Consider the following 14,554-nt stretch of genomic DNA (forward strand, 5'->3'; position numbering starts at 1 on the left):
GCGGGAAGTGAAGAGCGAGACAAAGACAACAAGCGAGGCTCCGGCGTGCATTCAAATGAGACTTGAGGAACAATTTCAATTCCGACGACGTACCCGAAGGAGCCTTTAAATCTCGCCGCTTCTTATTGGCTTCCTGGACAGCCGCCAGATGACTCACGCCACAGCCTGATATATCAACACACCACGGCCACTTCATTAGGTACACCAGCGTCGCACACGCGGTGTGCGCAAACGTGCGTGATTGCGTAGTCAAATCATTAGGGACACCTGAGGAGCAGCAACAGCATCGCTAAGAGGGACACGATGAGCACCTCGTCGACAGGTGTTACGAAGGCACTTTGTGCCATTCGACTGACACTTTCGCTGCAGGCATTTGCGCGCTACAGTCCCGCCCATTCATGCATTGAGTAGCCGGCACAGGGCCACGCCCTCCACCTCATCCCCCAGGCTCCTAAAAAGCTGCACGCATACACCAAGCTTTCACAAATACGCGTCGCGTGCGCACGCATCGACTCCGCCAAAGTTTCATTCAAAATCTGCTTTGAAAAGCATCCGGAGCAAGACGGAGAAGAGAGAGAGAGAGAGCTGGAGAGAGAGAGTGAGAGAGAGAGAAGAGGTGTGTGTGTTGGGGAGTGCTGGATGGAGAGGCGCGTGCCTCACCTGCCAGCTCCTCTTCGTGCTCCTCCGGTCGCTCCACGCCGTCGCTTTGACGAGCAGCCGCTTGCCTTGATACAACTTCCCAAAGGAGGGCGAAGGCAGGGCAGGGTGCCCGCCCCGTGGTGCTCTCGGTTCGGTTCTGGCTCCGGACTCAGCTGCGTGTGCGCAAAGCAGTCCTGCAGCAAGGCTGATTAAAAAAAAAAAAAAGAGGGAGGGGGCGGTGACAAAAGACCCTAGCGTGTCCAGTCCACTGGGGATGCCGCTCATCTGCTCATGGGAAGGCGTCAATGCGCCGCGTGGAAAGTTTAAAAAGCATGAAACGGGGGAGAGCGGCTACCTCTTGTCACGTCGCAAGCAGCAAGCGCGTGCGTGTGCAGCGAGAAGCTCCTGCCGCGCCACTGCAGGGAGACGCATGGATACAAGAAATCAAAAGCGGCAGGCAGAGCTCACCTCACAAACGCGTAGAAGGGATGAGAGACTGCACATGACGAAACACTCCCAATGCGTGTCAAAGTATCGCTTTATTAGCTCCAACAGCAAGCAAAACAGGCTCAACGCACACTCATCATTAAAAACATATTAGAAACTGATTGCACCTCTCAACGTTACAAAATGTTAAATAAATTTTAAAAAATCAATCTAAAGTATTGGTCTGCTCATCTAGGAGTCCCCGCCGCCCACCAACTCCGCTAAAACAGCATTAACGGGGCATGAGCTGGATATGTTCGCATTACTCCACATGGAGAAGATTGAATCCTGATCCTACATGCACACTCGTTAAATATTAATCGGGGTAACTGATCTAATAAAATATGCAATGTGTGGAACAAATAGAATTAGTCTTCCGACACGAGCGATCGGGACTTCTCATCACGATCGCGCCGATACGGTCTCTCAGAAGGGATTTTATGGGATATCAACTGAGCTGCAACCCTGGGGTGTATCTCAGTCACTATGTGACCCCTGCTTGACCCTCATTGTCTTTGCTCACCTTAATTTTCCTGACAATGTCGAACCTCGCCTGCGCTTTACAAGCTATAGCTAGCATTGAGAGAACTAGCATCGGAATCCTTTCCCCAGTGCATAAAAGCAGGATTATTGGTGGAATAAAGCTCAGAGCTTCCCTTAATCCCATAATGGTTGTGACAACAATCCCATCGGTAAAAGAGCGCACTTCACATGGACTTCACTTTTCATCCAATTCATTCCTGCAATGCTATTGTAATGTTGGGGGGAACTCCCTCCAGTCACTTGATTTGACTCTATGGAGACTTAAATGGATACTTGACTCATTGAGACATTTTCAACAGTAAGAAGATAATATTTTGTCTATAATTAATGTGATTATTTTTATTATTTTTCATGAACAATGAATACCTTTAAAAACTCCTTTTGCCACTTGCTGTCGACTGATGATGAGGTTAAGATGCTTTTCTTTAGGGAATTAACCCCATAGAATCAACCACAGGGTCGACTGTAGCAAAAAGTCCTCTTCTGAAACTGGCCAAATATTAGACAATCTATAGACGCATCACATACATATCCGATTTATATCCACATAGGAAAGTGGCACAGGTCTGGTGTGCAAAAAAAAAAAAAAAAATCGGAATTGTACCGTTCACACTGCAGGAAAAAAAAAATCTGATACTTGTGGGGAAAAAAATCGGAATTGAGCTGCCTTAGTGGAGTTTCCCACCTGAAAAAAATGTCTTCTCCGAGGACAAATGAACTAAACGGATAAATTCATTGATCATTCCATTAAAATTGTCATACGTGGATAATCTGGAACGTTTAATATACCTGAGAGAAATGATCCATGGTGTGGAGAGATTCTACCTGAACATCATTTGGAGCGTTACTGTCTTTCATTTGTCCCAATGATAGGGTCCCAGAACAAGTCAGAGCCAACAATCTCAAATGATTAACATTTTCAATATTGACAAGCAAAACTGTGTGGCGGAAGCCGACCTCTCCCGAGTCATTTGACTCCACGGACTGTGACGTGAGCGGAATGTAGCCAATCAAAGAAGCACTAACAAGGATGCAGTAGTAAATAAAACAAACTATGTCCTACCCAACGTCCCTCCATCCATTTTCTGAACCGCTTATCTTCACTAAGGTCATATGCATTAGGGCTGGGAATCTTTGACTGTCTCACGATTCGATTCAATTCCGATTTTTGAGCCTGCGATTCGATTCAGAATTGATTATCGATTCAGAACGATTTTAGATTAAAAAGGATTTGATTCACAATGATTTCTGCTTCAATTTATAGATATGCAAAGAATTGTCGTGATCTACTCCAGTCTGACTCGCTAATGCTAATTAGCGCGCTACTCGTGGCACTTTTATCACTCAAAAGAACAACTATTCATACAAAACGCTTCAGGAATGTATACAGAGAAGCATCTTAACATCCTTCACTGCAAAAAAAATACAACAACTTTTATTGGAATAACTTGATCATGACTTTTTGCTTCTATGTGGCTACAACTTAACAGTGTATTAGAACAAGCAGAACCACACTGCCCCTAAGTGGCCAAATCGTGTACAACGTGAACAGAGCTCCCAATAAAGGCACACACAAACAAGGGCAAGACAGTATAAAATAATTGAAATAAAATCGATTTTGGGACATTTAAAATAGATTCTGAATCAAACTAAATGAGATTGCGATTCTTATGAGAATCGATTTTTTGGCACACCCATAGTATGCATGCTGGAGGCCATCCCAGCTGTCTTCGTGCGGTAGGCGGCCTACCCGATATTGTTTTTTTTGTATAAACAAGGCTTCCATAAACGGCTGGTAGTATTTTCCAAAGCAAGAATTTCCTGGCCGACATTTCCACTTCTGGTCCTTTTTGGAAACATTCACAAACCCCCAACGCCTGATTGTCTTTGGGTTTTTCAGATCACATTAAATGTTAAATGCTTCTACTGACAAAATCCATCCCGTGCAGGTTCAAGAGCACGACGACTTGTAATGTTGATGGTGTCAAGCACAGTATAATCCTGTAAACGATGGCTTCCATCCAAGCGGTCAATAGCCACTCGCGCTAAACGACCACTGCTCGTGATGCCGTTCGTTCAGTCAGGAGGCTGCCATCTTTGTTTGGGCTGTACAGATGTTCTAAGGAAGATGTTAACATTAATAATGCAAAAGGAATGGGCTCATTGATCACAAAGTCTTGCCACAACAAGATCTTTCCCATAATGCCTCTCCACAAGCCTGAAAGTACTTCCGATTCCATCTATAATGTGTGTGTGTGGGGGGGGGGGGTGCTCGGAGGATCGGAGGATCGGATGAGCGACTGATACAGTTATTCTATTCAGCTGGTAAGAGGCTGAAAACAACTCCTGAAAAACAGCTCCATGTCAGAAAACAGGATCAACAGTTTGTCACAAAAAAAGAACAAAAAATCATGTTGACGACATGTTGACTAAGTAGAAATCTTCCTGTGGATACTTTTCAAAAAGCTTTGCAAGCATCCACATTGTGTTCCAAAGACTTTCATGTTGACTTTGTACAAGTGGAGAGCAAGCAAACTCTGAGAGAAAAAAAAAAGCCTCCCGGTGCGTTGTGAGTCACAGCTCACAGCTTCAGGATGGAAATAAGATCGGAAGCTCGGAAAGGAAATCTTCCGGCAAATCTGAGTCACGCGTGGCTCTCGGGCAACCCTGTAAAATTGGAAACATCATAATTCGCCGAGAGAGGAGCGACTTCAGGATTTCTCTCAAGGTCAGAGTTGAGATGGTGTTGCATGAATGTAATTGGTTTCTGTCATGGATTCCGACTTGGATCTCACATATGATACTGATGGAAATAAAGATTACGAGGGAAGAGAGCTTTCATCTCATTTGGCGAGTCTTTGCTGCTGTGTCTTCAAGATGATTGGATTAATAAAATGGTGCAACATTCATTTATTTCCACTCCAACCCAAACTCCAGTCGGTCTCATCTTTCTTGTCCACTCAAAACCGTAACACTCATCTTCAAGCCGGTGTGAGTAGTAGGCGGCAAACGACCACGCCGACGATGACACATGATGGTGTCTGTGTGTTACACAAGAAGGGTTACAATGAAACCGCCACCCGGGTCAATCCTTCACCACAAGCGACTGGCCTAGTTTATCTGTGAGTAATCTCTAGTCAATCTCTATTCATGTAAAAAAAAAAGAAAATCCTGTTTGGCTACTTCTGAGACCCAAATCATTCTAGCTGAGAGCTGTAGCTTGCCGAGCTTTCATTTGTGCTGCGAGCCAGAGATCAACCGCTCCAGTGAGGGGAAACAATGAAGGTAGAGTGATGCCCTCGCATGAGGGCAAGGAGAGCCCCAGTCGCCGATGTACAAGGGAAAACAACGAAGGTAGAGTGATGCTTTCCTATGAGGGCAAGGAGAGCCCCAGTCGCCGATGTCAACAACACTCAGCATACATCTAACTATCCGGGTCATGGCACCAAATTGAAAAGTTTTGGCGGAACTTGATCTTTAATACTCGCATTATGCTAACAGTAACTACCAGAAGACTGTATATTCTCAGTTGTGCTCTTTAATGCCAAAAAGTCTAGTCTGGCTTCAGCATGCCGTGCTTGTGGTTTGTACAAGCTCAAAAGGAAATCCTGTTGATTCAAAGGACATACAACAGAGCAAGCGGCCTCAGTTGTCAAGTCATTACGTATTGCCGTGATTTTGAGGCTCTGCCTGCCTTCAAGCGCCATTGATCGCGGATGCAATCGCTGTTTTAATGCAGTATTAGTCCACCGCGATGGGTTGCAACCGCATCACAGCAGATGCTAATTTGGATTGTGGCATCAACGGCATGTTTTATGGGGTGCTGAAGTAAGCGCGGATCAAAGTGAGCTTGTCCTCCAAAGCAATAAGCACGATACAATCACGGATAATCTTTTATCTGCCGCTCGCTCTCTCTGGCTTTCTCTCTCTCTCTCACATAGCTGACAACACGGAGCATCAGAGTCTCTTAGCACAATAACGATTTTTTTTGCCCTAACGGAAACAAACGATTTAACTATATTGGCAGAAGGAGAATGAAATAGCCTCCAGAGCCAAGTGGCACACTGTCACTTTCACACACGCACGCACAAGACCCACCTCTCCCAGTCAACAAGTGATTCATTTAACAGGGAGGAAAAGATCCCTTTAATGCAGTAAATCCCGACAACATCCCAGCAGGATTTCTCTCTCTCTCGGTTCGGGCCTGTTAGCGGCCGGCTCGCCTCACCTTTGCCCATTGGTTCAAGTCAACATGCTCGCCTGATAGCCGCACGTTGACTTGAGTTCCTGCTGCGGGGGGAAGAGCTTCCTCCCGAGTAGGTGCTCACCTAAGTGCCCTTCTGCGGCTGACATCTTCACCAATGCAGATGCTAAACAAGCTAGTCAATCACTGAATAAACTCGAAACACCAAACAAATCAGGACTAACTGTATCTATAGCAGTGGTCCTCAACCCTGATCCTCAGGGACCGGTATCCAGCCTGTTTTCCATGTCTCCCACAGCCAACACAGGTGGAGATCATTATCAGCCTTCTCCAGAGATTGCTGATTAGCTGATGATATGAATCACCTGTGTCAGCTGTGGGAGGCATGGAAAACAGGCTGGATACCGGTCCCTGAGGACCAGGGTTGGCGACCTCTGATCTATAGTATCCAAGTATGGCTATACTATGGCCTATATAAGATGGTATATATACAGTATAGAGCTGCCAAAATTAAGCAATTAATCGACAAGTAATCGATTATCAAATTAATCGACAACTATTTTAATAATCTAGTCATCGTTTGTAGCCATTTTTTAAATATAAAATTAACTAAATCCTCTGATTTCAACACATCAATAGTAATTGTGCACTGCTTTCTGTAGTCCTTCATAAAAGAATACTGATTATCTTCTGTGTTTATTTAAAATGAGACATTTGCATCTGTTTTTACTTTGGAAAACAATGATTGAACTGGTAACATAGCACAACATCAATCCCCACCTTTTTTTTTTTATCACTATACGAATATGAAGTACAAAATAACCAGCAATCACTGGGTAGTAAACAGTAATCAGGGAAAAAATGCTCTTTAATACAAATTTTAAATGAATCTGAATAGTTGATGAATCGATTGAATAATCGATAGATTAATCCATTCTCAAAATATTTGATAGTGACAGCACTAACCCGCTTCATCTGTATATCAGCCATGAACTTCACATGCATTGTAGAGTAATTATTAGACAATATAGAATAGGACTTTCTGCTGTTAGCTGGGCCGTGGCCACAGCTAACTAATTGTTACTACTAGCAGACAGTGATGAAGACTTACTTTCTTTTTCAGAAACTTCCTCCATTATATCCATCGTGACTCCCTTTCTCGGCCATGATAGACAATGGACGCTAATACCGGCAGGTTAGGAGCAAGCAAACAAGCAGGAAAACATGGAATGGATTGTCAGTAATAAGGAAGTTCAAGTGGAATGGAATAGAATTGGATCACAAAACATGACAAGGGCTCTCGCTATCTACAGTAAGTACAATTGAAGTGAAGGAAATCAATTGATTTCTGATCATATAAGCGATTGATTACAGCCCATCCGTCACGTTATTTTCCTCAATGCTGCTTGTAAATGGCATGTTAGGAACACTTGGCTGACAGAGGCACGTTCAACTGCAAACATGGTCGCAGTCAACGACGCAGTGAAAACGTGGACCGGCTAATTACTAATAAGGACGTTTTCGACATGATTAAGTGGAATGGATTGAATAAGGACACACAAGAAGCGTGGACGACCTTACACTTGGAAGTCAAGGGAAACCAATCGATTTATGATTATATTTACATGCAGGGTCGGGAGAGTTACTTTTAAAATGTAATCCATTACAGTTACAAGTTACCTGCTAACGTAATCCAAGTACCATAATATTAAAGTACTGTAACTGGATTACTCCAATATTGAGTATGCTCATGAAGACAAAATAAAAATAAATATCACCACAATATATATTCTATACAATGTGCCCCTGCTATTTGCGGGTGATAAGGACCCGGGCAGCCTACAAATAGCAAAAATCCTTGTGTAATTAAAAAGCATCTCTCTCTCTCTCTTTCTCTAAATTGTAATCCCTTGAAGTAATACCCATTTTTTTATATATTTACCTGTAATCTGATTTTCCTGTAACTGTAATAGAATACAGTTACATTTTTTTTGTAATCTGATTACGTAGCGGCGGTACATGTATTCTGTTACTCCCCAAGACTGTTTACATGAATAATGAAGTTGTGTACCTGAATATTTAGTTCATTTCACTTTCTGTATACTATATCTGTATACTATATATTGTTCTTTTTAGTAAAAAAAAACAACAACATATATTTGTATTTATATTTAAAAAAAAATACACAACCACTTCATTTAAGGAGGTCTTAAGAACATTTTAGGTAGGCTTATAAGTCTAACGATGGCATTGGACTGTATAGATAAGGTGTTATATAATTAACTATACAATATACATTTTGTGCAGCAGGTCTCGTGGACAGAATAAGCGTTATTGTATAGTATAGCGAGCAGCAGCATTTGCAGCCAGCTCGCTCAGGTGGGGGGGGGGGGGGTGCGCCTGAGGCGGGAACGAGGACCAAGCTCCTAATTCAATTTGCGTGACGGTTTTTGAAAACTGTTAAGTTGCTCACAGGAAGTCAAGGTAGCGATGTAAACATTGCACTTCAGCACAGTTGGCAGATCCTTTTCTTTAGATTGCTTTTGATGCTGCATTTGCTCATGTCTCCAAGTCGCACAAAAACGCTCAAGTAGCTGAGCGACATTGAAGAGCGAAAGCATCCCATTAGCCAGGACTTTCACGCGCAATCACCCATGATTGTATTCTAGCATGTGAATACACAGAATAAATATGTGCCGAGCGTCGTTTCAGGCCAGGCTTGCCACAAAAGCACATCAAAGTTGAGTGCCTTAATTGAGGAAAACGCGGATGGCAAGAAACAGGTGACAATGCGTCTGAGCCCTGAGCCAAAGCCGAGGCGCAGCCAGATGGAGGGAGCAAATGAGGCTCGAGAGACAGATGCGTCTTGCTTTGACACTGACTGGGTGAGATGGAGCGGGCGTAGGGGAAATCCTCAAAAAGGCGACCAGGAGTAGGCAGACACTTTCATAGAAAAAGTAACAAATATCTGACGTGCACTATAATACAGCAATAGTGGCAATTGGTATCAACACAAAGTTCTTTACTGGACACTGAGACACCAGCCGAAGCCGGAAGGGATTTTCTCAAGAGTCCTGGAGCTCCAACTCTGCTTTTCCACGTTCATATTTGCATATTTTGGTCAGGAATTGCCACACAAGAGTGGAAGATAAGAAGCAAGTTTCTTCATCTTCATCTTCTTGTGAAGGTGACAAATGTGCAATCGAAAGTCCAGTTGCGTAATGTGCACTTTCCTGATGTGCCTCCAGGCTTTTCCTCATTTCAGCGTCCTTGACTCGCTTTTTGTAAATAATGCATCCTGATGACTGTCAGAGGTCAGTCTGATGAACATTGGCACCCCTGTAGGAAGAAGGCGGTATTGCAAGATGATGTTGGCGTGTTCTTGTAAGATGTGTTTGACAAGCATTTCCTTTTCTGTCAGGAAATGATCAATGACTCGAGTGCGAGCTGAGCTGTGAGAAGATTTAAGTTCAAAACCCAACCTTGCTGATAAGAATGAGAGATTGTAAAAAAAAAATCTATGGCATCCATTCGTGGAGCTTTGCACATCCTGTGTGTGCTAAGCCTGGGTGGTCAGCTCTCTCTAAGAGCCGCACCAACTTCCCTGCCCTTGAAGAAAAAACTTTTCCCATTACATACTTTTACAGACGCACAAAAGCCAATTACAACATGAAACATTGAGACAGCTTGTAGGGTTGGCAAAGTTTTTTCTGTGGGGTTTTATCTTTTTTGTGACCTTGAAGAAGTTGAACTAACAGAGAGCAGCTGATCACACATCTGAACCTCCCAGATGGATGATTAGTGCGTCTGCATGAAGGCAGCAGGTGACGCTTTCAACGCGAGTCAACGTAACAAATGGCGCTTGCAATTGTCTTCAAAAGAGGAATGGTCATTACATGTCAAATCAAATCTGAAAGTTTTAACCCAGCAGATTTTGATTTTAATTAAACTCGTAGAGGAGACAGGGGCTAGTTGGATCACTTTTTATACATTTCCGGTTGCACTCTTCCAGGCCAATTATATCTGTCATGGACTTACATATACTGTATACAGTATTTGGCTTTGACTGAAAATTTACATGCGGGGGAAAAATATCTATCCCGATGTAGGGGAGACCAAAGCTAGTTGTATCACTTTTGATACTTTTATCTAGTTCTTGGAATCAATACATCATATATAAAAACTAAATGTGTATCAGATGAAAGACCAAAGTCTTAGGTATATATTTTGTATTCATGCCATTTTCATACTTTGTGTCAGTGCAGAGTTATAAGCCATCAAATAGAGATAGTGAACATGTGACATGTTGGCCCACCAACGGGTAAGTTGTCACACTATATGGGGTAAGATGTCACACTGGATTTTGCAGCTAATAAAACAAGGACACAATTATAATTGTTCTCCTGTTTTGGTTTGCTTTTTACAGCCAGACAAAGCGTTTATCATTGATCTAGAAAATTTAGCATAGTCATTGAGCAAACTAACATAAAATATGAAGAAATTGATTAAAATCCTTAAGAACTGCTGGGATGTTATAGCTCTCAGCCTCAAATACCGGTAAGCCCCCTAACTGGAAATTTGAGATCAAATTAAATTTCAAAAAAATGAAGCATTTCAATTAATGGATGGATGTTTCATTATGAAACTTAAACCCATGTTTACATGTGAGCATACTGTAGTTCCAACAACTGGAAAATTGATTTTTAAACAATGAACCAGAACATGGCAAACTAATTTCTTCACTCATCAGACTATCATCTGAAGAACAATTCTGGCATACGTAAGCCGAGTTGCCAGAGGTGCATTTTGCATTGGCTCTTTCTTTGCATATGTGACAACAAACCCCAAAATGACTAAGACAAGTTGCCCCAAACTACCATGTTGGCTAATATTTGCACTAGTTTAAAGTTATCTTAAAACAGATTAATGGAGATGTTGAATCTTTGTTGAACTCCCTTTCCAACAATACCCTTTTCGTGAAGATTGGCCCAGTAGTTCCAGAGATGCAAGGAATCAAAGGAAGGCGCCCATGCCCTTTTTTTGCCTAAAATGTCAACATTTGGTGAACCATCTCTCCCAAACCTCTGCTCTAATTGACCTAAAATTTGAGATTTTATGTTGTGCCATCACCAGCAACAAGTACACTAAGTTTCATCGAAATCAAATCTGCTTGGTTAAACCCATGTACATGTCTACGGATTATGCTGCCCCCTGGTGGCCGAGACACACATACCAGAAGGAGCAACACAATGTGCATTCATGTGAAGCATGAAATCCCAAATAGTTTTTGGAGTACAGGAATGGATGAAAGGCGTTTCCATTCATTAACATGAGTAAAGTTGAAAGTTTCAGCACTTTCATCTAAAGACCTCGATCTTTGGCCACCATGTTTTCATAGGGAAAATAGACAAGCTCCTGAAAAGCTCCTCAGATAACTCGGCTTGCCAGTTGGCGCTACAGAAAACCCAACAGAACATTCCAGATCGGAAATTTGCGTAGCCGCACGTCCCAAAGGCTTGCACGCCATTCTCTCTGCCTACCAGACAGACGGCGGCGAGCGCAGCCCACAAATTTGTTCTTTCTGCCAACATCGCTCAGCGGCTGTCCTTCAGCCTGCGGGAACAACTCGACACGTGCGCTGCAAACTTTTGAAGTCGAGCTGCTACAAAGATAATAAACAGATACAAATACCAAACACTTGAACAAATCTGCTATCACGATAAAGAAAGAAAACAGTTTTTAGGGTATCATTGGCTGTCAGAGTGATACAGTTTTGCATAAAAACTTAAGTCACAAGCTTCTGAAGGAGGCAGTAAAAAAAAAAGGACAAACAAGCAAATGACGCACATTGGCCATCTTTTAAAAGTCATTTTGTGTCCTGTCGAGGGGGGCGGATGTTAATGCTGCTCGAGTGTGCGCGTCCGTGTGTTGTGTGTGTGTGTGTTTGTGCAATACACCTGTAGGCGTGAGCGTATGCGCTCCACTTTGAATTTATATAAGACACAAGGGCCTTCTGGAATGTTTCAGTCCTGTTTGCATAACACCGCATAATGAGGGGCGGCCACAATGTGGGTGTGTGTAGGTGTGTGCAAACGCGCTTCTTCATTCCCATTTGTGGGCCGTGTGTGTTTCTGACATGCATGTGGTGTGTGTAATATTAAAAAAGAGATTAGGCAGGGCGGCAGGAACGCGACACCTGATTAATGCGCAAAAATGGATTGAAAAGTGGATTTGTGCCAGTGGATTTCAGTACACGCACACGCGCACTCGTATTATTTGGGGACACGCTGTGACAATCCGGACTGTTTGGTGAGAAGTAGAGTCTCGACGCATACAACAAATGAACGTTCGTGTATTTGTTTACTATAAGGGTAGATGCCACGGACTTCCGTGAGTCACACACCTACGCTGTTTCCGGTTACTGTTGCGACATGTAGGCGGGAAACAGCGTAGGTGTGTGACTTAAGGAAGTCCCGCCTCCTCCGTGGCATATACCCCCATTCAACCAACGAATCCATTCGAAGGGTTAGAAATCGTAATTTTACTGAAAAACATGTCATAGTCCACAAAATTAACTTGTCTGTGCATGGAGTAGAAAACTAAAAAGAGGACAGTTTTGTACAAACAGTGAAAAAGTATAGTGCGTGTCAATGGGGTATCGCACGAATGCTATTTTTAGACCGCAAGGCCAAGTGACTTCAGCAGCTTTAACCGGAAGGAGGTCAAAATGAAGCCGGCTCATTGACGAGCAATGCAAGTAGTGCTTGTTTTGTTCTCGTTTATCTTCGGGAAAAAAACATGCCGAGTAAACACAGCTGTTATGGAACTTGCAAAATCGACTCCAGACACTACAACCGTCCACATATGAAGGATGTATTCTTTATTTGTTTCCTGAAGCCAAAACTTCAGAGGGCTAAATGTGAATGTGGATCAACTTGTGCGGACGTCCAAAAGAGCAGTTTAACGCCAGCAAAGTGACTCATTTCACCTTTATATGTAGTAAACATTTTGTTGGGGGCCATGCATGTATGCTCCTACGATGACAATCCTGAGGTACGCGATTGTCTTTATTTATTTTAATTGAAATTTTTGGGCGTTTGGCACTACTGTGACTGCCGGACGACATTAATGAATGACGAGGAACAATGCTAAAATGGCGTTGCCACTGTTGTTCGGACCCGTGTTGCTTACCGCCAGATTTTTTAAATTTTTTTTGGCCTTTCATGCAGCTGTGACATGTCTGAAAATTTATCTGTAGGGCCTTTTTTGAATTAAGGAAACAGGAAGCGGGAAGGATATATTAATTGAAATAATTGAGGTATAGTGAGTTTTGTTGGTTGTGCCCAAGAATTTGTGAGTAGGGCTGGGCGATAAATCTATTTTTTTGATTAATTTGAGTGTTTTATTGTGGACGCTAAAAATTTTTTAACATCGATGTTTTTTTCCCCCTTTCGTTGCGCCTCGCCCGCTTCCGGACTTCCGTAGCTTTAGCTCTGCCAGTCGTGTTCTCACACACTCCATACGGGAGGAACTTAACAGCAAAACAAACTCCCGCAAAAAAAAAAAAAAAATGTTTACTATGTTACAGTGGAAGAGTAATTTACACAAGGAAGCACGTATGACAAAAAAGGGGCACAATAAGAGCGATCATCAATATATATATATAGATATATATAAAAGGGGGGCGGGGGCGGGGGTGGGGTATCATAAATCGATTTTTTTTTCCGTTTTTTGTGTGTGTGTGTGCACTCCTCCCTGATTGGTGGCTCAACTCGGTCCACCAATCAGGGCAAGGAAGGAGCCCTGACTGCCGTATTGGCTTCAGGTGCGTGACCAGCTGTGGTCATTAGTTTAAAAGGCTGGCTGTTCGTATACGTTTGCCCACCTAGCCCCTATACCTCTTGTGTGTTTGTTTCACTGTCTTTTCGTTTTAGTGCAATTTTATCCATAACTTCGACTGGTCATTTTATCTCATTTTTCATTAGTGTGATACTGTGATTTCACCGTAAATTTGTTAATTCATCCATCACTCATCATTCATTCGTTGTTGTACCCGGGCATTCGGAAGGTCCGGACAGTGGCACGACATTCAGGAGCGTCAGCTCTATTTAGTTTCGTGAGGTATAGTGTCCTGTGTCAGCGTCATTTAGTATGTTGCCCTGCCCATGTGTCGTTGCCCCTCTCATGTCCACCCTTTTGGTTCCAGTGTGCCCCTTTTTCCGCCACTTCCCTCCTCCATACGTTCTACCCGTGCGCCAAACGTCAATTCGTGCCACCCGGCATGTAACATTAGTTGTATTAAACATGTTTGACGTTTTTTTTTCTCTTGTAAACAGATCGTTCATGATATGTGTACGCATGTTTTGAGGTTGAAATTTTGTTGGCACAAATTCAAGAAGCAAGTTTGATTTGTGCGTACGTGAGACTGAGATGAGGCCGTGTTCCTGTGACGTCATCGTAAATTGTCAAGAAAAGGAACCTCATTGAGGCTGATGAGAACCTCACTACACTAGCTGGTCTGCCCCCTAGTGGTTCAGGTCACCGCAAAAGTAAAATGAAGAGATTTACAGTATGAAGTACCTGTCAACTTGTACGTTTTATATGTATTTTATACGTTTTTTTACCATTTCAAATCATGTACGCCGTACACCGACTTTTGTACGGGGGAAAAAAAATGCGCTG

The 14,554-nt window shown here is 42.9% G+C and overlaps 1 protein-coding gene across 5 annotated transcripts in view; it reads right to left on the reverse strand.

Annotated features, from left to right (window-relative positions):
• htr2cl1 (5-hydroxytryptamine (serotonin) receptor 2C, G protein-coupled-like 1) overlaps positions 1-7,037 on the reverse strand; it is a 45,426-nt gene extending 38,389 nt beyond the window's left edge. For 2 of the 5 annotated variants that reach the window (XM_077545436.1, XM_077545438.1), the window contains exon 1: positions 661-1,176. The gene's annotated coding sequence lies outside the window, so the exon portion shown is untranslated. Of the gene's footprint in view, positions 1-93; positions 297-660; positions 1,177-6,983 lie in introns of those variants that run through there. The other 3 variants (XM_077545437.1, XM_077545440.1, XM_077545439.1) reach the window with 3 other exon arrangements.
• Between the last annotated feature and the right edge of the window lie 7,517 nt (positions 7,038-14,554).

This window comes from Vanacampus margaritifer, chromosome 15, assembly GCF_051991255.1.
Source record: "Vanacampus margaritifer isolate UIUO_Vmar chromosome 15, RoL_Vmar_1.0, whole genome shotgun sequence".
In the NCBI taxonomy this organism is placed as follows: Eukaryota; Metazoa; Chordata; class Actinopteri; order Syngnathiformes; family Syngnathidae; genus Vanacampus; species Vanacampus margaritifer.